The following is a 22,267-nucleotide window of genomic DNA, read 5'->3' as shown; positions in this document are numbered from 1 at the left end:
TCTAAATCACTAAGATTTGGGCGTTGTTATTGCAGCGAAACTGACAAAGTACCTACAGACCAATTAAATGTATTGACCTCACTCACACACTTACGTACTAATGTGGTCTCTGCTTCCCTTCTAAGTACCTTTCAATCATCCACACCCAGCCAGAAATAGGTTTTAAAACGTGCATCAGATTATGTTTTCCCTCTATGTAAAATTCTCCAGTGACTTAACAGTGTACTTTGAATAAAATAATAATAATATGTTTTTAAAAAACGTGTACTTTGCCTGGAAGGCACTGCAAAGCCATGTACTTTCTTCGTCTCCATGTTCACTGCCTGCTTTTCAGCCTTATTGCTGTTGTAGTCCAGCTACATTAGCTTCTTTTCAGTTCCTCCACTATAACAAACTCTTCCTTTTCTTTGAAAGTATGGTCTCTTTTGCCTGGAAGATATTTCTCCTCATCTCAGTGCTTGACTCCCTTTCTGCATTAATGTCACAGTTTGAATGTCACCTCTTCAGAGAAACCATTTCAAACTACCATGCCTCAGTAGATGATCCATTTCCTCTTCATCTCTGCCATTATTTTCTGTCATTTCATTATTGTTTCTTTCAACACTTCACAATTTTAATACCATTATCGCAAGTAATAATAGCCAAGAGATATTGAATACTTACTAAGTTCCAAGCACTATTTTAAGTGACTAGCTTAGAATAACACATGAAGTAGGTACTATTTTTAAAAAGGGGAAACTGAGGCACAGTGGGTATGTATTAATTTGTTTATTTCTCTAGATTATAAGACACATGATGGCAGGAGTCCTGAAAATTTTTTTTCACTGCTTATACTCAGCATGTATTATGAAGCTTGCTACAGAAAAACAACTCAAAAGTATTTTTGCATTTTCAAAATTAAGTACTGAATTTCTCAGTTGTTATTCTCATAGAGATCTCCTTACACTCCAGTGCCTAAGATCCTTGGTAATTCTAATCTTAATTTTAAATCAATACACTAAAGCACTGTTATGAAGATAAGTCTTTATAAAGAGATTTACACTAGATATTTCTCTGATGACAGATCTTTTATACTGTCCAATACAGCAGCCATTGGCCATATGTTAGACTGCCATTAGCCTGGCTACAGAGAGATTAAAATGTGGCTGGTGGAACTGAGGAATTAAATTAGTTATTTTATTTGGTTTTAATTAACTTAAAAATTTTTTGAATTATTGAATTTATTTGATTTATTTTTTATACAGCAAGGTCTTATTAATTATCTATTTTATACATGCTAGTGTACACATGTCAATCACAATCTCCCAATTCATCCCACCACCACCAACCCCCCCACCACTTTCCCCTACTTGGTGTCCACATGTTTGTTCTCTACATCTGTGTCTCTAAATTTGCCCTGCAAACCAGTTCATCTGTACTATTTTTCTAGGTTCCACATATATACGTTAATATACAATATTTGTTTTTCTCTTTATGACTTACTTCACTCTGTATGACAGTTGCTAGATCCATCCATGTCACTACGAATGACCCAATTTCATTCCTTTTTTATGGCTGAGTAATATTCCATTGTATATATGTACCAATCTTCTTTAGCCATTTGTCTGTTGATGGGCATTTATGTTGCTTCCATGACCTGGCTATTGTAAATAGTGCTGCAATGAATATTGGGGTGCATGTGCCATTTTGAAATATGGTTTTCTCTGCGTATATGCCCAGTAGTAGGATTGCTGGGTCATATGGTAATTCTATTTATAGTTTTTAAGGAATCTCCATACAGTTCTCCATAGTGGCTATATCAATTAACATTCTCACCAACAGTGCAAGAGGGTTCCCTTTCCTCCACACCCTCTCCAGCATTTGTTGTTTGAAGGTTTTCTGATGACGCCCATTCTAACTAGTGTGAGGTGATACCTCATTGTAGTTTTGATTTACATTTCTCTAATAATTAGTGATGTTGAGCAGCTTTTTGTGTGCTTCTTGGCCATCTGTATGTCTTCTTTGGAGCAATATCTATTTAGGTCTTCCACCCATTTTTTGATTGGATTTTTTGTTTTTTTAATATTGAGTTGCAAGAGATGTTTATATATTATGGAGATTAATCCTTTGTCCATTGATTCATTTGCAAATATTTTCTCCCTTTCTGAGGGTTGTATTTTCATCTTGTTTGTAGTTTCCTTTGCTTTGCAAAAGATTCTAAGTTTCATTAGGTTCCATTTGTTTATTTTTGGGTTTATTTCCATTACTCTTAGAGGTGGGTCAAAAAAGATCTTGCTGTGATGTATGTCAAAGAGTGTTCTTCCTATGTTTTCCTTTAAGAGTTACAGTGTCTGGTCTTACATTTAGGTCTCGAATCCATTTTGAGTTTAGTTTTGTGTATGGTGTTAGGGAGTGTTCTAATTTCATTCTTTTACATGTAGCTGTCCAGTTTTCCCAGCACCACTTATTGAAGAGACTGTCTTTTCTCCATTGTATATCCTTACCTCCTTTGTCATATATTAATTGACCATAAATGCGTGGGTTTATCTCTGGGCTTTCTATCCTATTCTATTGATCTCTATTTCTGTTTTTGTGCCAGTACCATATTGTCTTGATTACTGTAGCTTTCTAGTATAGTCTGAAGTCAGGAAGTCTGATTCCTCCAGCTCTGTTATTTTCCCTCAAGACTGCTTTGGCTATTCGGGGTCTTTTGTGTCTCCATACGAATTTTAAGATTTTTTGCTCTAGTTCTGTAAAAAATGCCATTGGTAGGTTGATAGGGATTGCATTGAATCTGTAGATTGCTTTGGGTAGTATAGTCATTTTCACAATATTGATTCTTCCAATCCAAGAACATGGTATATCCCTCCATCTGTTTGTGTCATCTTTAATTTCTTTCATCAGTGTCTTATAGTTTTCTGCATACAGGTCTTTTGTCTCCCTAGGTAGGTTTATTCCTAGGTATTTTATTCTTTTTGTTGCAGTGGTGACTGGAATTGTTTCCTTAATTTCTCTTTCTGATCTTTCATTGTTAGTGTATAGGAATGCAAGTGATTTCTGTGCGTTAATTTTGTATCGTGCAACTTTACCAAATTCATTGATTAGCTCTAGTAGTTTTCTGATGGCATATTTAGGATTCTTCGTGTATAGTGTCATGTGATCTGCAAACAGTGACAGTTTTACTTCTTTTCCAATGTGTATTCCTTTTATTTCTTTTTCTTCTCTGATTGCTGTGGCTCGGGTTTCCAAAACAATGTTGAGTGATAGTGGTGAGAGTGGACATCCGTGTCTTGTTCCTGATCTGAGAGGAAATGCTTTCAGTTTTTCACCATCGAGAATGATGTTTGCTGTGTGTCATATATGACTTTTATTATGTTGAGGTAGGTTCCCTCTATGCCCACTTTCTGTAGAGTTTTTATCATAAATGTGTGTTAAATTCTGTCAAAAGCTTTTTCTGCATCTATTGAGATGATCATATGGTTTTTATTCTTCAATTTGTTAATATGGTGTATCACATTGATTGATTTGCATATATTGAAGAATCCTTGCATCCCTGGGATAAATCCTACTTGTAATGGTGTATGATCCTTTTAATGTGCTGTTGGATTTTGTTGGCTGGTATTTTGTTGAGGATTTTTGCATGTGTATTTATCAGTGATATTGGTCTGTAACTTTCTTTTTTTGTAGTATCTTTGTCTGGTTTTGGTATCATGGTGATGGTAGTCTCATAGAATGGGTTTGGGAGCATTTCTTCCTCTGCAAGTTTTTGGAAGAATTTGAGACGAATAAGTGTCAGCTCTTCACTAAATGTTTGATAGAATTCGCCTGTGAAGCCATCTGGTCCTGGGCTTTTGTTTGTTGGAAGATTTTTAATCAGAGTTTCAATTTCTTTACTTGTGATTGGTCTGTTCATATTTTCTTTTTCTTCCCAGTTCAGTCTTGGAAGGTTATACCTTTCTATGGAAATGTGTCCATTTCTTCCAGGTTGTCCATTTTATTGACATATTGTTGCTTGTAGTAGTCTCTTATGATGCTTTGTATTTCTGTGGTGTCCATTGTAACTTCTTTTTCATTCCTAATTTTATTGATTTGAGTCCTCTCCCTCTTTTTCTTGATGAGTCTGGCTAAAGGTTTATAAATTTTGGTCATCTTCTCAAAGAACCAGATTTTAGTTTTATTGATCTTTGCTCTTGTTTTCTTTGTTTCTATTTCATTTATTTCTTCTCTGATCTTTATGATTTCATTCCTTCTAATAACTTTGGGTTTTGTTTGTTCTTCTTTCTCTAGTTCCTTTAGGTGTAAGGTTAGATTGTTTATTTGAGATTTTTCTTGTTTCTTGAGGTAGATTCGTATTGCAATAAACTTCCCTCATTGAATTGCTTTTGCTGCATCCAATAGGTTTTGGATCATCATGTTTTTGTTGGAATTTGTCTCTCATAGGTTTTTGATTCCCTCTTTGATTTCTTCAATGATGTCTTAGTTATTTAGTAATGTACCGTTTAGCCTCCATGTGTTTGTGTTTCCTACGTTTATTTTCACTGTAATTAATTTCTAATCTCACAGAACTGTGGTTGGAAAAGATGTTTGATATGATTTCAATTTTCTTAAATTTACCAAGGCCTGATTTGTGACCCAAGATGTGATCTATCCTGGAGAATGTTCCATGTACACTTGAGAAGTGTAATCTGCTGTTTTTGGATGGAATGTCCTATAAATATCAATTAAATCTATCTGGTCTATTGTGTCATTTAAAGCTTGTGTTTCCTTATTAATTTTCTGTCTTGATGATCTGTCCTTTGGTGTAAGTGAGGTGTTTAAGTCCCCCACTATTATTGTGTTACTGGCGATTTCTTCTTTTATAGCTGTTAGCAGTTGCCTTACATATTGAGGTGCTCCTATGTGTTGGGTGCATATATTTTTATCATTGTTATATCTTCTTCTTGGATTGATCCCTTGATCATTATGTAGTGTCCTTCCTTGTCTTTTGTAACATTTTTTATTTTAAAGTCTATTTTATCTGATATGAGTATTGCTACTCCCACTTTCTTTTGATTTCCATTTGCATGGAATATCTTTTTTCTTTCCCCTCACTTTCAGTCTGTATGTGTCCCTAGGTCTGATGTGGGTCTCTTGTAGATGGCATATTTATGGGTCTTATTTTTTGTATCCATTCAGCTAGCCTTTGTCTTTTGGTTGGAGCATTTAATCCTTTCACCTATAAGGTAATTATTAATATGTATGTTATTATTACCATTTTCTTAATTGTTATGTGTTTGTTTTTGTAGGTCCTTTTCTTCTCCTGTGTTTCCCAGTTAGAAAAGTTCCTTTAGCATTTGTTGTAGAGCTGGTTTGGTGGTTCTGGATTCTCTTAGCTTTTGCTTGTTTGTAAAGCTTTTGATTTCTCCATTGAATCTGAATGAGATCCTTGCCATGTAGAGTAATCTTGGTTGTAGGTTCTTCCCTTTCATCACTTTAAATATATCATGTGACTCCCTTCTGGCTTGGAGAGTTTCTGCTGAGAATCAGCTATTGATCTTATGGGAGTTCCCTTGTATGTTATGTTGTTTTTCCCTTGTTGCGTTCAATAATTTTTCTTGTATGTTATGTCATTTTTCCCTTGTTGCTTTCAATAATTTTTCTTTGTCTTTTATTTTTGTCAATTAGATTACTATGTGCCTCCATGTGTTTCTCCTTGGGTTTTTTCTGACTGGGACTTTCTGTGCTTCCTGGACTGGAGTGGCTATTTCCTTTCCCATTTTAGGGAAGTTTTTGAGTATAATCTCTTCAAATATTTCAGGTCCTTTCTCTCTCTCTTCTCCTTCTGGGACCCCTATAATGTGAATGTTGTTGTGTTTAATGTCCCAAAGGTCTCTTAGGCTGTCTTCATTTCTTTTCATTTTTTTTCTTTATTCTGTTCTGTGGCAGTGTATTCCACCATTCTGTCTTCTAGGTTACTTATCCACTCTTCTGCCTCTGTTATTCTGCTATTGGTTCCTTCTAGTGTATTTTTCATTTCAGTTATTGTATTGTTCATCTGTTTGTTTGTTCTTTACTTCTTCTATGTCTTTGTTAAACATTTCTTGCATCTTCTTGATCTTTGCCTCCATTCTTTTTCCGAGGTCCTGGATCATCTTCACTATCATTATTCTGAATTCTTTTTCTAGAAAGTTGCCCTTATCCACTTCATTTAGTTGTTTTTCTGAAGTTTTATCTTCTTCCTTTATCTGTTACAAAGACCTCTGACTTTTCATTTTCTCTATCTTTCTGTGAATGTGGTTTTCCTTTCACAGGTGGCAGAATTGTAGTTCTTCTTGCTTCTCCTCTTTGCCCTCTGCTGGATGAGGCTATCTAAGAGGCTTTTGCAAGCTTCCTGATGGGATGGACTGGTGGTAGGTAGAGCTAGCTGCTCTCTGGTGGGCAGAACTCAGTAAAACTTTAATCCACTCTTCTGCTCATGTGTTCCCTCCATGTTGGTTGTTTGGCCTGGGGCGACCTAGCACTCTAGCCTACCCCACTCTTTGGTGGGGCTAATAGTGGATTCTGGGAGGGCTGATGCCAAGGAGTACTTCCCAGAACTTCTACTGCCAGTTTCCTTGTCCCCGTGGTGAGCCACAGCCACTCCCCGTCTCTGAAGGAGACCCTCCAACACTAGTAGGTAGGTCTGGTTCAGTCTCCTGTGGGGTCATTGCTCCTTCCCCTGGGTCCCAATGTGCACACTACTTTGTGTGTGCCCTATAAGAGTGGAGTCTCTGTTTCCCCCAGTCCTGTTGAAATCCTGCAATCAAATCCCACTAGCCTTCAAAGTCTGATTCTCTAGGAATTCCTCCTTCCATTGCCGGACCCTCAGGTTGGGAAGCCTGATGTGAGGCTCAGAACCTTCATTCCTGTGGGAGGACTTTTGTGGTATAAGTGTTCTCCAGTTTGTGAGTCACCCACCCATCAGTTATGGGATTTGATTTTATTGTCATTGTGCCCCTCCTGCCATCTCAGTGTGGCTTCTCCTTTGTCTTTTGATGTGGGGTATCTTTTTTGGTGAGCTCCAGTGTCTTCCTGTCAATGATTGTTCAGCAGTTAGTTGTGATTCTGGTGCTCTCACAAGAGGGAGGGAGTGCATGTCCTTCTACTCCCCCATCTTGAACCAATCTCTAATTTAAATTTAAATTTAATTTGAAACAGCTACATGTGTGTAGATTGTGGCTACCATATTTGGAAGCACAGCTCTAGAAGTTATGATGAAAGGCTAGTTAAAATACTTAAGGGGACCTTCAACTTCCAATCATACATTTCTTGAACTATGGCATGAGAAATTTCTACTAAGGAGCCCATAGATTTTTCTCTGTAAATAACTACATCATAATGATGGAACATTAATTATTCATTCATCAAATATTTAGTGACTACTTATTATGGCCCAGACTCTATGCCAGGCACCTGTTATTCAACAGTGACTGTGTACAAACATTGACATTGTCTTCAAGGAGTTTATAGTCTGGAGGGAAATATAAATAATCACTATTGGAGACAGAAAGAGATACAGTAATCACAGTATACAATAAGTGTTATGAAGGAAACAAACGTGTGGCTAAGCTAAAGAGTATGTGATTTTGTGGAACCAGTTTACACACTTCAGTTGGAGGTGAAGCCTTCTCATTTGAGATGACATACAAATGAGGCTAGATGGGTAAGAAGGAGCTACCCATGTATGAGGGTGCAAAGGGAACAATTTCCAAAAGGAGGGACCAGCATATATAACAAACCCAGAGATAGGAAAGAGTGTGGCAACTAAGAGAAGGTCCATGGGATTGGAACATAATGAGTAGTACTAGAAGCTCCCGGGCAAGAATGGAAAAATAAATGAGTTAAATCAGTAGGTCTCATATCATGAATGGAATTATTATTGTTATTATTATTACTATTTTAATTAGGAATGCAAAAGAAAGGCATTGTGGAATTTTCAGTACGGATGTAACACATCTCAAATTTGTTTTTACTAAATCGTTCTTGTTATTATTTGAAGAAAAAAAATTGTAGGGTAGAATAATGGCAACGGGAAACCGATTAGAAAATAAAAAATATGGCATTCAAAGATGTTGGCAACTTGCATTTAAGTGGTAGTAGCAGAGGTGAAATAAAGTGTAAAGAATCAAAATCGAAAATTGATACTATTTGCTGGGCCAAAGAAGGTTCAGTTTTGAATTGCTTCTTAGAGATTGTTCACAAAAAACCACTGTCAAAATAAATAAAGTAAAAATAAGTAAATTAGTAGGTAAATAAATAAATAAATAATCACTTTGTTCTAAGTAGCAGCAGAAATGTTTTTGGTTGCATTTGGATATATCGCTATCAGGAAATCATACTTATTTTACTAACCATTATTAATCCAAAGAATCCAGTCACTTGAAATTGCACTGAGTTTTACAAAAGTTTCTAAGACAGAATTTCATTTAAAAGCTACATTTTACAAGGTTGTTTAGTATTAAAATTAATAGAAATTTTTCATGATAAAAAATCCCTGAGATCTAAGATAGTGACTTTTTTTTAGGTCAGTTTATTTTTTTTTCCAATTCTTTCATAAAGAGATTTCATCATTTTCAAAATCAATCAGCTGTCTTTGGGTATCTGTTTTATCTGAAAAACAAAGACATTGGGTTAGATGGTCTCTGAAATCTTTTCCATGTCAAATCTCTGTGAATGCTCTAAATAATGCTGTGCTAATCAGGAAAAACAAGCTCTTTTTCACCAAATTTCAAAAGAAAGCAGCCAGTTTTCTCTATCTGGTTGTAGGTCTTTACATCTGACTGGAATGTTGAGTTACTGTAGAAGGCCAAGTGTGTTTGCATGAAAGCAGACCAACTCTGACACTAATAGATCAAACATTTAAAAAAAATCAATCTATCTGACACTAATAGATCAAACATTAGAAAAAAATCAATCTGTCACCCTAGGACATTGCACTGCCTTGCCTGCTAATGTAATTCATACAGAGAGCAATAAATTATATGACTGAATCAACACTGCACAATTTCTATCTCACTGACTATCCGATGTATTTTTGCATATTTTTTAAAAATTAAGCTTATATCTTATCAGTGTTTTCTAATGTCTTATGAACATGTCCTCTTAATTCTATCCTGTTATCCATTCATACAGAAGGATTTTTAGATACTATGTGCCAACCACTGTTCTGAGGATGAAGGAGTGAATAGTGCAGACTTAGTCCTCACAAAGCTTACATTCTTAAGAATAAAATTTAAGTCCAAAACAAATATACCTTAATAAAAGGTTAAACATTCTCTACCAACCATTAAGAATTCCAAGTAGTTTAGGCATTCACTTGGCAAGAAGTCATTTAATCCTCCAGAGAATCAGTATGAAAAGTGGAAAATAAGTGAAACTTTAAGTCCAAACTAGGATATCATCCCAGAGACTGGTTTCATTTGTATTTATTTACTTTACAATGTCACTATAAAGCATAAATATGTCATTTCCTAATTTAAAATTTCCCCTTTCTTAGTCAATATTAAGTTTGTGTCCTGACAAGGCACCAAAAAGAAATTTCAAAACTATTTATAATGTGATGAAAGAGAATAATAATGATGCTGATGTGGAAACATTTGTCTGAATTTTACAAGTGTAATAAAATACTCTGATCTCATGGTAAGATATGCCCCTAAATCACTCTATGACTATCTCTAAATATAATATATTTTACAGAGTAATAAGATAACTAAGATAATTAAATAATCAGGTAAAATACAGTTAAATATCCAGTCTACACATTTCAAACCACTGTCTCTGAAAGGAAAATTCATCAGAGGGTTTAGCTGGGCTTTGTACAGAATCCTGTTTATTTTATCTTGAGCTCAGTCTCTAACCCAACCATCTGTTAAAGTTTATGCCTACAAATGAAGCACATCCATTCCCTAAAGACACATGAAATTTCTCAATATGGGGACACTGCTCTTGGAGCTCCTAGAAATCTCTGGTGACATGTTAGGCAAGTGTCCTTAAGAGAAGGTGGAGCTGAGTCTGCTTCACTATCACCTGGTTTCGTTGGCTTCCCACAAGTCTCATCATTCACATGCTCTGAAATGATCTCAGCTTGCTCTCCACAAAAGACTGTTAAGTTGGAGTCCAATAGTCCAAATATCTCTATGGAGACTAGATGTATAGTGATTACAGGGAATAGTGGGGAGGGGTAACTGTTGGTTAGTAAGTGGTTTGAAACTAGCTTTCACTAGTGATACCTAGCTTGATATTTTAGGCACCATTTGTTATTTTATTGGTGTGCTATTTGTGTAAAAGAGAAATAATATTTTGAGGCACTGACTCTCACAAGACAAATGATGTTGTGGACCTCTTAGTAAGGAAATGATTACATAGCAGTTGACCCAAAAAATATGCTTATAAATAGACTAAGGACAGAACTACTGGCAAACATACTTAATGGTAAGTGCTACCTGGAATACCCTATCCTCAGGGGTGCTTTCAGAGGATGTACCTGCTCTGTCTAGCTTTGCTTATGGGAAATAAATATGGAATCTGAATTCATGAGACATAGTTCCTTGGAAAATGAACTTTAAATAATATAACTGAGGATGAAAAGTTTATGAAACAAATGGCTCCTGCTAAGGTCTGAATGTTGAAATCCTAATGCCCAATGTGATGGTATTTAGTAGGTGGAGCCCTCGGGAAGTGATTAGGTCATTACTCTGGCTAGGAAAATTGTTGAGTCAGGAGTTTTGAATCCCACTAACCCCTTATTTAATAGTCCTGTCTAGCCATAAGGCATAAGGCAGATGGTTCATGGAGTCAATAAGGGATGATCAAGAATTAAACTGGGTGGTTCCTCCAAATGTTTTAGCTACATCTGATATGCTAGAGAATACACAGAGTACAGCAGATTAAGGAGGACCAGTAGGCTAATGGATGCCTTCTTTTCTATTTGAATTTTGGAGTTCAGCCAGTCATAGTTTACATTCTTATGGACATAGTAGACATACACCGTTTTGCCACAGTGCTATTTTATTTGTCAAGGAAATTGCCTTATCTAGTGAGTCTGGACTTGAACTTGCTACTCATTAAGTGCAAGTTCATGCTCCACATTGATGCAGTCATGATCATTGTCTTTTCTGAGGGACTTAAGGATTATTTGTATCAATATAGCTAATGGAGAGTAGTTGATACATCTGGCTAAAGTTTTAGAGCTGGCCAGTTTACAAAATTCCTGGGATTTACAGAAGCTGGAACAACCCAAATACATTCTTTATCACTGTAAAAAATAAGTTAAAAATCTCTCACAGAACCTGCTCATAAGCAAGAAACTCAGAGATGGATATTTGAGTTTTGGTAAAAATCATATTTCCAACTGAAGAATCCTATTGGCTCCTCTTCATAATCTCCAAAAAGAAGCTTTAATTGAAATGGGACTCTGAGCAAAAATAATTATTACAGGATTTACTGAAGTCTCTGTCACAGGCAGCCCACTCAGCTTTGTAAAATTCTAGAACATAAGCCTAGGGATGAAGCTGAGAAGTTTTAGCATCTCTGCTGTTATTGTCTGCCTGGAGGGTGGTTTGGGTCCAAACCCAAAATAGATTGAAAGTGGAAGAGATCATAGTAAATAGAAAGAGTACTCATAAACGGGCCATGATCCCAATGAAGAATACAGCCATACTAGGTCCAGGAGGGCACCACAGAGTAAGATAATCATACCTCTTTTTAAAAATTTTATTTTATTGAAGTATAGTTGATTTACAATGTTGTGTTCATTTCTGCTGTACAGCAAAGTGATTCAGTTATACATATGTATACATTCTTTTTCATATTCCTTTCCATTATGGTTTATCACAGGATATTGAATATAGTTCCCTGTGCTCTACAGTAGGACCTTGTTGTTTATCGATCCTATATATAATAGTTTGCATCTGCTAATTCCAAACTCCCAATCATCCCTCCCCCACCCCCTCCCTCGTGGCAACCACAAGTCTGTTCTCTAAGACAATAATACTCTTAATTATACCTCTCAGATCAAGCATTGAAAAAAAGTTGATGCTGGGAGGAACCTTCAGACCTGTTCTTTCTGGACAAAGGAAACTGGGGTCCTACTGGCTTCTAAACTGTGCATAAATACTTTCTCTGGATACTTTGGAGGAAAAAATGTGATTGCTCAGCTGGTATGTAGATGACTTCAGTTATCATTCAGTTGCAATTTGCAGGCTAAAAGCGAAAGGGCTAATCAAATAATGACTAATGAAATCATACCCATCAATGACCTGAGAGAAAGCTTGTAATCCCATAGAGGGAAGACTATTAGATATTCTAATCACTGTGGGATCAAATGTCTTCATAGATCGGTAACCACCTACAGTGCTAAAGATCAAGGCTATAGGGTGCCTGGGAGGGAGCATAATGTGAAGCCTAGTTGTGGCAGGATCACTGAGCAGTGTAGCTTTGTCATTATTCTCTAATGTCCTGGTGCTACAGATTAAAAGGGAAATTGCTTTCCTTGTGGTGCAACTGCTTGAAATTTCACAGGGGAAAGAAAGCAACACCTTGTCATTGTTCTGGGGGGCAAAAACTTTGTGCTGTAAGATCTGGCAGCTGGTGTTTGTAAAACATTTAGTATTGAATACAGAATTTCATATGCAAAAGGTTATCTAATCATGATCCAGTAACTCAGAATGTGTGACCCATAGGGAAAGCCTTTCCTGTTTGGAAGAAATAGAGTTTTACTGTCATTTTAATTGATATATGGTATAACAAACATTACTTTAATCTCTCCATCACAATTATGTAGTACAACAAAGGGCTAGTATATTTACACCATCAGGTTAGAAAAGATAGTGAGAGTCTGATCTCAATCTCTCAATATAATATAATTATATTATATTATGTAATATATAATATATTATAATATATATAATATATTATATTATTAATATAATACCTGTGGAAACCAGAGGGACAAAATAAGAAGTGAATTTGGCCTTAGAAAAATGACACAGAAAGATGTCTCCATCAGCACATATAAAAAGATTCAAGTATAAATAATTCATGTATATTTTGATAATAGAGGGGGAAAAACCTGACTGATCTAGTAAGAGAATAATTAAAAAAAACCTGTGAAACAATATGATTCTACTTAATACTTTATAAAAAATAAATCCCTAATCCCATTTGAATGGTTCAAATTCTGGTCATTGTTATGGTGTTAGGGGACTTCTGTCTTTTGTGTAATATATTGTTGAACAATGGAAATTCATGTGACACATATGTGGAAAGTAGAAATTTGACCAAAGTCAGAGGGTGGACTGGGAAGGAAATAGTTTAAAACAGTTTTGTGATCCATGGTCCTTCTACTCATGGAAAGAAAGAATATGTTATTAGTACAGATAATAATGACAGACCTCCTGGAAAACACACCAAAAATATTTGCCAGGAGAATCCTTACCTATGGAATTATTTTAACAGGATGTACTGTCTCTGTATGGAATAGTTTATGGTACATACACCTGGAATCTATGAATCTATGGTGAATGTCTCCATGTAGAAGTTTTTTCCTCTGAAATGCGTGTTCATGTCTTTTGTCCATTTTTCCTATTGATTTATAGGGATATTTCTATTTATTCTAGATACTAATTATCAGATATATGGGTTGCAAATATCTTTTCCTAACTTGCGGTTTGTCTTCATTTTTTTATGTGCTTTTTAAGAAACACAACTTTTTAAGTTAAAATGGTTGTATTTATCCTTCTTTCATATTGTAGTTATTACTTGCTGTGTCTTTTTTTTTAAACTTCCCTCTCCCAAGATTATTAAGAGAATCTTTATAACATCTGAAATTGACAGTTTTGTCTGACATGAGATAGGCACTAATTTCATATTTTGTTTAGCACCATGCATTGAGTAGTTTATCCTTTTTTCATTTTAGAATGTCACCTCTGCCATATTTCAAGTCATATATAGGCCAGGACTATTTTAGGCTCAAATCCATTGAACTACAGTAAGGATTTCAAGTTTTTAATCTGACTGAGATAGGGAAATACCATAAAGAGAATAATGGCCCCCAAAGATTTCCACAGCCAATTGCTGGAAGCTGTGAATATGTTACCTTATATAACAAAAGGAAATGTGCAGATGTGATTAAGTTAAGGGTCTGGAGATGGGGAAATTATCCTGGGTTATCCAGGTGGGCCTAGTATAATTACAAGGGCTATTATAAGTGGACAAGAGAGTCAGTCAGTAAGGAGATTTGACTAAGGAAGCAGGTGTTAGATGATGTGTTTTGAAGATGAAAGAAGGGAACATAAACCAAGGAACGCAGGCAACCTTTACAAACTGGCAAAGGCAAGGAAAATGATTCTCCCTGGAGCCTCCAGAAGGAATGCAGCTGAAACGTTGATTTTAACCTCTGTAGAACTCATGTCAGACTTCTGACATACAGAAATTAAGATAAATTTGTATTGCTTTGAGTTGTTACAGTAGCAATAGGAAACAAATAGAGGGGGTCCTTGGAGAGTTTTACACAGAGGAATTATGTGATTTAACCTACATTTTAACAAGAGCACTCTGGCTGCTAAATTGAAACAGAATGCACGGGTCTAGGGTGGAGGTAAATCTACCAGTTAGGGATTATTGTTACAATGGAGGGAAACTACAGTGGAGGATTAGACGAGGGTAAAATGGTAGAGGTGGTAAGTGGCTATATGTGGAAATATTCTAAAGGCAAGCTTCTCAGGGTTTTGGGTAGATTAGCATTGATCTGTGAAGAAAATAAGGTCAAAGTCAACTCTAAGAGTTTAGATTAAGCAACTCAAAATTGTCTAACGATGTACTTCATTTAAACACAGAGATTCTCCCCCCCATCATCTTTCTCTTCCTTCCCTCCTTCCCTCCTTCCCTCCTTCCTTCCTTGCTTCCTTCCTTCCTTCCTTCCTTCCTTCCTTCCTTCCTTCCTTCCTTCCTTCCTTTCATCCTTCTTTCCTTCCTTCCTTCTTTCTCTCTCTCTGTCTCTCCTATCTATCTGTCTATCATCTATCTATCATATATCATCTATTTAAATACGCCTTGCCGTTTCCCTTAGCAACTAGTTCTGCTTTTAGCAATCTGGACTTTTAAAACAGATTTTACTGCCTACTTTGGATACAGACTGCTTTAGCCAAGTAGCTTCTTAAAATCTATTTCTAGAAGAGCCTGTATTCTAGTCTGAAATAGGTCAGTGCTGTGTGTAGATTGAGTAAACAAGCCTCTGTTAACAGTATTTGTAGGGCACTGGGTTGATTGGGTGACCCACCCAAATCCCTTCCCACTCACATATGGTGCTGAAATGTTACTGGCCAATACAGTCATTCTCAGTGTTTATTACCTTCATGCTGTTTGTTTCAGTGACACAGTCCTAACAGTAGCATCTTCACCCATTGTGAGAAAGATGAGGTGATGGCTAATGAGGTGTTTGAGGGGGGACCTCCTTTTATAGAGGGATATATCCTACTATTCCAAGATGAGGAGAAAACTGTATAGAGGGTTTTAAGCTATTAATAATCAACTAGGTCTTTTTTGTAAATGAAGGAACTGAACCCAGGTTTAAAAAAAATTTTTTATTGAAATATAGTTGATTTACAATGCTGTGTCAATCTCTGCTGTACAGCAAAGTGACTCAGTTATACACACATATACATTCTTTTTTTATATTCTTTTCCTTTATGGTTTATCACAAGATATTCAATATAGTTCCCTGTGCTATGCAGTAGGATCTCGTTATTTATCCATTCTAAATGTAATAGTTTGCATCTACCAACCCCAAACTCCCAGTCCAACCCTTGAATTCAGATTTTTTTTAAGCTAAGTGAACATGTGTGCCTTTAAGGAAGGGAAAAGAGATATCTGAAGGAAACTTACACAATTAGGTTGCTGAGAGTTTAAAAAGTAGATTTTTCTATAGCCCCACATCCTGCATACTGAAAGAAAGCCACATGAAGCACATGTAAACAGAAAACTAGGTGAATAATAACATATTGAAAAACAATGTGACTCTGGTACAGTACTGCAAGTGGATAGTTTACAGGTATGAAGAAGATAATATTTGGTCGTCTTCTTTTGATCTAATGAATCTTCTACCCCAGGGTAGAAAAAAATCTGACACTGTCATTAAATAATGATCTACAAGCCCCCTTTTCTGCCTCCCTGGCCCACTTGAAAGTATATGTGAGGTCAAAGATTGTTAAAACAGAATATTGGATCTGTGCTGAACAGATTTCCTGGTTTCGTTCAATATATCAGACTTTTCACATACAGGTCATTAGTGTAACAAATAAGCCTGAGATAAAAATTTAAAGTGAGAATAAATGATCAAGGAAAATGTCATAGATAAAGTTGAAATGCAAAAAATATTATTTTCTGTTTGATAAAAAATTCACTTGTCTATCTTGTTGCAGTGTCCCCAAAATCTTTTAATTTATTACGGCTAGTCTAATTTCTGAAACAACCCTCAAGTTTTAATACTTTATACAATGAGCATTTGTTTTTATCATATCATGGCTCAACTCAGTGGGGATCTATTCTATTGGGTCATTAAGAAACCCAGGCTTCAGAGGGGGAAGGGTAAGCTGGGACAAAGTGAGAGAGTGGCAGGGACATATATACACAACCAAATGTGAAATAGCTAGTGGGAAGCAGCTGCACGGCACAGGGAGATGAGCACAGTGCTTTGTGACCACCTAAATGGGTGGGATAGGGAGGGTGGGAGGGAGGGGATATGGGGATATATGTATATGTATAGCTGATTCACTTTGTTATACAGCAGAAACTAACACACCATTGTAAAGCAATTATACTCCAATAAAGAAAAAAAAAAGAAGCCCAGGCTTCTTCCATTATGTCACTTAGGGATCCACACTCCTTCCACTGACTCATTCAGAGAGCCAGGATCCTTCAGTCATGTTGGTCTGCCATCTTTTGACTGGATCATTTGCCTCCAGCCGGCTGATAAGCATAGAGAGAAGAGAAGAATTATGCTAGAGGTTTTATAGGTCAGCCTGGAAGTTCTGTTGCTTGACCTTAGTCTAATGGCCCCACCAAATTATAGAGGGTCTTCATTACAGGAAACACAGAAAAATGTATATTGTTGGGAATAAGCATTTCCTCCCCCAGTTGCTTCTCTTGTGTTAGGAAATGCAAGAATCTGTTTGACCTTTTATTTATTCAGGCAAAATTTGGGCCATGCAATTTTCTAGACTCAAACTATGAGTACACACAAAAAGCAATAAATAATTTTATCTTCAAGATAATTAGGAATCTGAGGAAGATAAACATACAAATAGTAAAAAACAAAAAACAAAAAAACCCCACAGTAACAGAAGATAACACCATATTTGAGTATTACAGAAATACAAACGTGGTATGTCCACTCCTCACTGAAGGGCATTGAGGAAGACTTTCTGGCTGGGATTATCTTTGAGCAGAGTCTTCATGTGAAATAGAGTTAGCTACAGAAAGGGGCTGATGGGGAAGGGTACATACAGAAGCTTGGGACTGTACAAATGCTGCTTCTTTCCAAAGGGATGAGTTTGGACTGGTGAAAACACATGGTGACTACGTTGAAAGTATATGAAGCTGAATCCAGATCACCAAGAGATTTTTGTGTCTTTGTGTGTGTCTTTTTCAAGAATTTGTACTTTATTTGAAGTTGCACATTGTCATTAATACAACAGGCTTTATGGCAGGGAGAACGTGATAACACTTTAAACATCACATTTAGTCATCAGTATACCTTTCCAAAGTAATCTCAAAAAAAAAAAAGATAAAAGAAAAAAAGAAAGAAAGAGTGGCACTTTTTGGGTCAGTTTCAAAGATGAGTTTTGTCCATTGACCCATTTTTTTCTTCCTCTGAGCCAAGGGGAATTCAGAAAAGTGCAAGTCAGTTAAGAAGAATTCTAAAACCCTTTCTTGTGTGGGAATGATTAATCTCACCTTGTTTATATGTGTATTTATTGTCCCTCATTTCCTTCTATATATTTTCAGTTGAAGAGATTTGTAATAGTGAATCAGCAAAGGTGTGGCCTAAATCAGAGAAAACCCCAAACACTGTTTAATAGTATTACAAAATGAGGATGCAGGTGTGATATGATCTTTTTGATTAAAGAAAATGGCCTGATGAATCATTTCTTCACCATATACCCAATAGATTTTGCCCAACTTAGCTTGAGTCCAGCCTCTTGAATAATCTTTCCTTGTCTCCCTCAGAGAAAACAAAGGTGAGTGAAGAACCAGCTAGCAGAAAGATTGCATATAAGCCTAAGGCAAAAGTAAATGCATTTGAACAATCTTGAGAAACTGCTGTGACATGAAACTCTGTTTGGAATAATGCTGCCAAGGACTCTGGCTGTGGAAATACAATTGTTTTGTGTAGCCAACACTTAAGTCACCTCACTGTTGTGCTGATGAAAATGATTAATTTTCCACACCCTTCCATACTACCCTACTACTGTCCTTGGCACAAGTTGGGAAGACTTTGGAGTCTTCAACTGCACCATGGATAAGCCAATTTCTGTCATAACTATTTCAGAAGCAGGTACAATTAGAAAGTTTGCTAATGAACGAGACTTCAGTGTAGTTGTCCATGGTGGCTAACAATGTGAGTGATTTTTGTTCCCTGTGCAGGTTGAGTGGAAGAATAGAGGAAGTATGGGCTTTAGATTCAGTTGGAAAGGAAATGGAGTAACTGATGAACACTAACCAGTTAAGTGATCTTTACTTAGCTAACCTTTCTAAAACTTGCCAAGTAGAAATTTTAGATAATAATACTTTCCTTGTCAAGTACCTTGTGGATTAAGAACAGTGTTATAGAAAAAGCATCTAGTGCATTCAAAGTAGTGGGTGTCTATTTTCCTTAGGAAGTTATATTTGGTGATTTCATTCAGTCTAGATGCCTTATCTACAAGTTAACTTTTTAAAATAATAGTTTCTACAAATTATGTTAAAGGTAGATAATGAGTAAAATGTAGTGTGGCAAACATAATTTTAGCCTGTATTCTCCTATAAGATATGATTTCTTGAAAGGAATTGAAAGTGGGCTTCCTCATCCTACCTGAATGAGCTTAACACAACAAGGGCAACTCTTTTGTTAAAAAAATGATGGGAATGTAACTGGCAAGTTGACTTTGAATGAAATAGACAGTGATGACTAACTACCAAAAGCCATTCATCCTTTCTACCCTACTTTTGTTCTGGCAGGAAAAAAAGCTCAGGGAAAATAATCTCTTCCACCAGCCATGGAAGATAAACAGTTGGTCTTGAACAGTGATTTCAACCCTCTTAGCTAGTATATGGCTTAGAGTACTTATGTAGTCCACTTTTAGTCAATTGATGTAAAGGTGAATCTTTGGCATCCAGTGGTAAATACAAACTTCTGTGATGGATTTAAAACATAGTTATTAAAAAATCAGAAAAGGGCTTCCCTGGTGGCGCAGTGGTTGAGAGTCCACCTGCCGATGCAGGGGACACGGGTTCGTGCCCCGGTCCGGGAAGATGCCACATGCCGCGGAGCGGCTGGGCCCGTGAGCCATGGCCACTGAGCCTGCGCTTCGCAACGGGAGAGGCCACAACTCCCAAAAAAAAAAAAAAAAAAAAAAATCAGAAAAAAATCAGTCTTCATCCTATACTCAACATGGTTCAGTAAGTTTAATGATAGATGGAGTTTCCTCAGTCATATTCTAACCAAGCAATAACAAACTTATAAACAACAACACTTGCTAATACATTGATAATGGCAGAGATAAAAAGATTGCAAATATTTGAATATATGTTTGAGTGCTTACATGAAGCCTATGTTTTCATTAATTAAGTCATTTTATTTGGCCACTATGCTCCTTGCAGCTATATGTACCCAGATTGGTAAAACTAACCACTGAAAGAAGGGAACTGACAGCCAATGCTAGAGAAGAACAAGGCTGCCGAGAAAATGACACAAACATTTTAAGCATTTAATTATTTTCTTTATATTCATTTATTGAGCAAATACGTTTTTAAAATACCTACTCTATTGAAAAGCACTGTTCTGGGATAATCTACAAAATCTCAAATCTTTTAATAAAAATATACCAGTGTATAATATAAATGCAATTTTATAAACAATTATTTGCATCTTATTCACAATGCTGAGTGTGGGTGTGTAATAGGGGAATAAATATTAAGCACATAGAATACTTGAGGCAGCATCATATTGTTTAAGATCACTGGGTTCATAATCAAACAGAACTAGGGCTAAAATCTGGCTTTGGAATTTTCAAACCATGTGACTTTGGACAAGCTGTTTATCTTCTCCAAGCATTAGTTTCTTACTGCATTGGATTGCTGTTCTTACACCATAATAAACACTATTATGTAAAATATTTAGACTATTTAGGCACATAGTAAGTGTTCAATATATAGTAGCAGTTTTTATTATTCGTTGAGTCACAAAATATTTATTATATACCTAACATGTCTCTATTCTAGGTATTGCGAATAAAAACTTAACAAAATGGAAAAAAAAAAATCCTTCTTTCCTAGACCTTATATTCTAGTAATATTAGGTCTTGAAAGAAGGCACTAAATACTGGTCACACAAACTAAAGAAATGTCTGTATTTAAGGGGTTTAATGTGTAATTGAAAGCAAATTACATGTATTTTGCAAACTAGCATGTATTCAGTACTAAGGAAAGCAAATCAGCATGTATTCAGTACTAAGATTTTTGATACTAGCTTGACATACATTCTCTCTAAGACTAAAAATGTTTAATGATCCTACAAGTTTTTTTTTAACTGAAGTATAGTTGATTTACAATATTGTGTTACTTTCAGCTGTACAACACAGTGATTCAGTATTTTTGCTGATTATATTCGATTATAGGTTATTACAAGATATTGGGTGTAATTCCCTGTGCTAAATCCTTGTTGCTTATCTATTTTATGTGTAGTAGTTTGTATCTGTTAACTTCATACCCCTAATTTGTCCCTCCCCCACTCCCTCTCCCCTTTGGTAACCACAAGTTTGTTTTCTATGATTATACAAGGTTTTATATCTAAGTGCATTTCTAAGCAAGTATTGATAACTTGTCATCTACATCCAGGGTCTGTAGGACATTGTTATCCTCCTCACAATCTGAGACAAAGTGAGAAGAGTATTGGGAGAAGTATCTGCCACCAACACAAACGTGTTCGAGTTTGAAGAACACGTATTTCCCAGGTAGAAGAGAAAAAAATATGCAGAAATTTCACAAATAATTATAATGTATCAGCCCACAAAAGTTTATAACTCCACCACCCCTTCTCAGGCAATATAGAGATGGCAAATTAAAATTTACATTCTCGTCTTTTATCCAGCAGGAATTGTTATTCTTCATGCAACTAGAGATGTTTGCAAAGGTAATTAGACAATTAGATTTATAGCCAGGTTTAACCACTCAGCTCTAGAAGAATAAATAAAGAAATAAATATATAAAATTCAGAATTTTGTTATAAAGCTAAAGTGAAATGTATCCCAAAGACCTCTTTCTGTTTTCCATAACATTTCCTTTTTTTAACACACCATTTGGCCACCATTTACAGTTTGCAGTAAAATTAACAGTGTGTTTATAGCCCTGTGAGGCAGAAACTTCACTTTGACTAGTGCAAAAATTCAGTGTAGACCTAAGTGTGGGTCCATTAGTCCCTGGTCAGGGTTCCCACAAACCTCAGTATTTTTCCAGTCATTGTCCTCCACTACCCCAGTCAGAGGTTCACCTTGCAAGTGAGTTCATAAATGAGTAAGAAACTCAGTTTGTTCCGGTAGGATGAGAATATGTAGATTTTTAAAATTCTGTAATACCTAGACCGTAATGTATTTACCCCAGGAGCTCTATTAAAAAAAAAAAAACATTCCTTTATTAGAAAGCTGAATAAATAAATAAATAAAGATGAGGTTCCCTGGGAAATTGAAGGATGGATCAATTCACTGTTTTCATTGGATTATGTAATAAGCCTGTAAAACTATATGGCAGGACTATGTAACCCAAATGAATGATTAATCTTCTTTTATTGCTCCTGCCAAGTATTTGGCCTAATTATTTACCAAATAATTACCAGGAAATACTATGATGTTGTGAAGAGTTTATTTTCAGTCCTATCATGCCTTAAAGCGTTATGCTTTAATGTGCAGTTATTAGATATTATCGTTTATCACATATTAGCAAGGACACAGTCTGATCTACAAAAGGTCTTTAGATACTGCCACATTTTCTTTCTCAAAAGACTTCTTCTATGTGAGAA

The sequence above is a fragment of the Neophocaena asiaeorientalis genome, unplaced genomic scaffold (genome assembly GCF_003031525.2).
Source record: "Neophocaena asiaeorientalis asiaeorientalis breed wild unplaced genomic scaffold, Neophocaena_asiaeorientalis_V1.1 scaffold250, whole genome shotgun sequence".
Classification (NCBI taxonomy): Eukaryota; Metazoa; Chordata; class Mammalia; order Artiodactyla; family Phocoenidae; genus Neophocaena; species Neophocaena asiaeorientalis.
Note: the sequence above shows the minus strand (reverse complement) of the source record.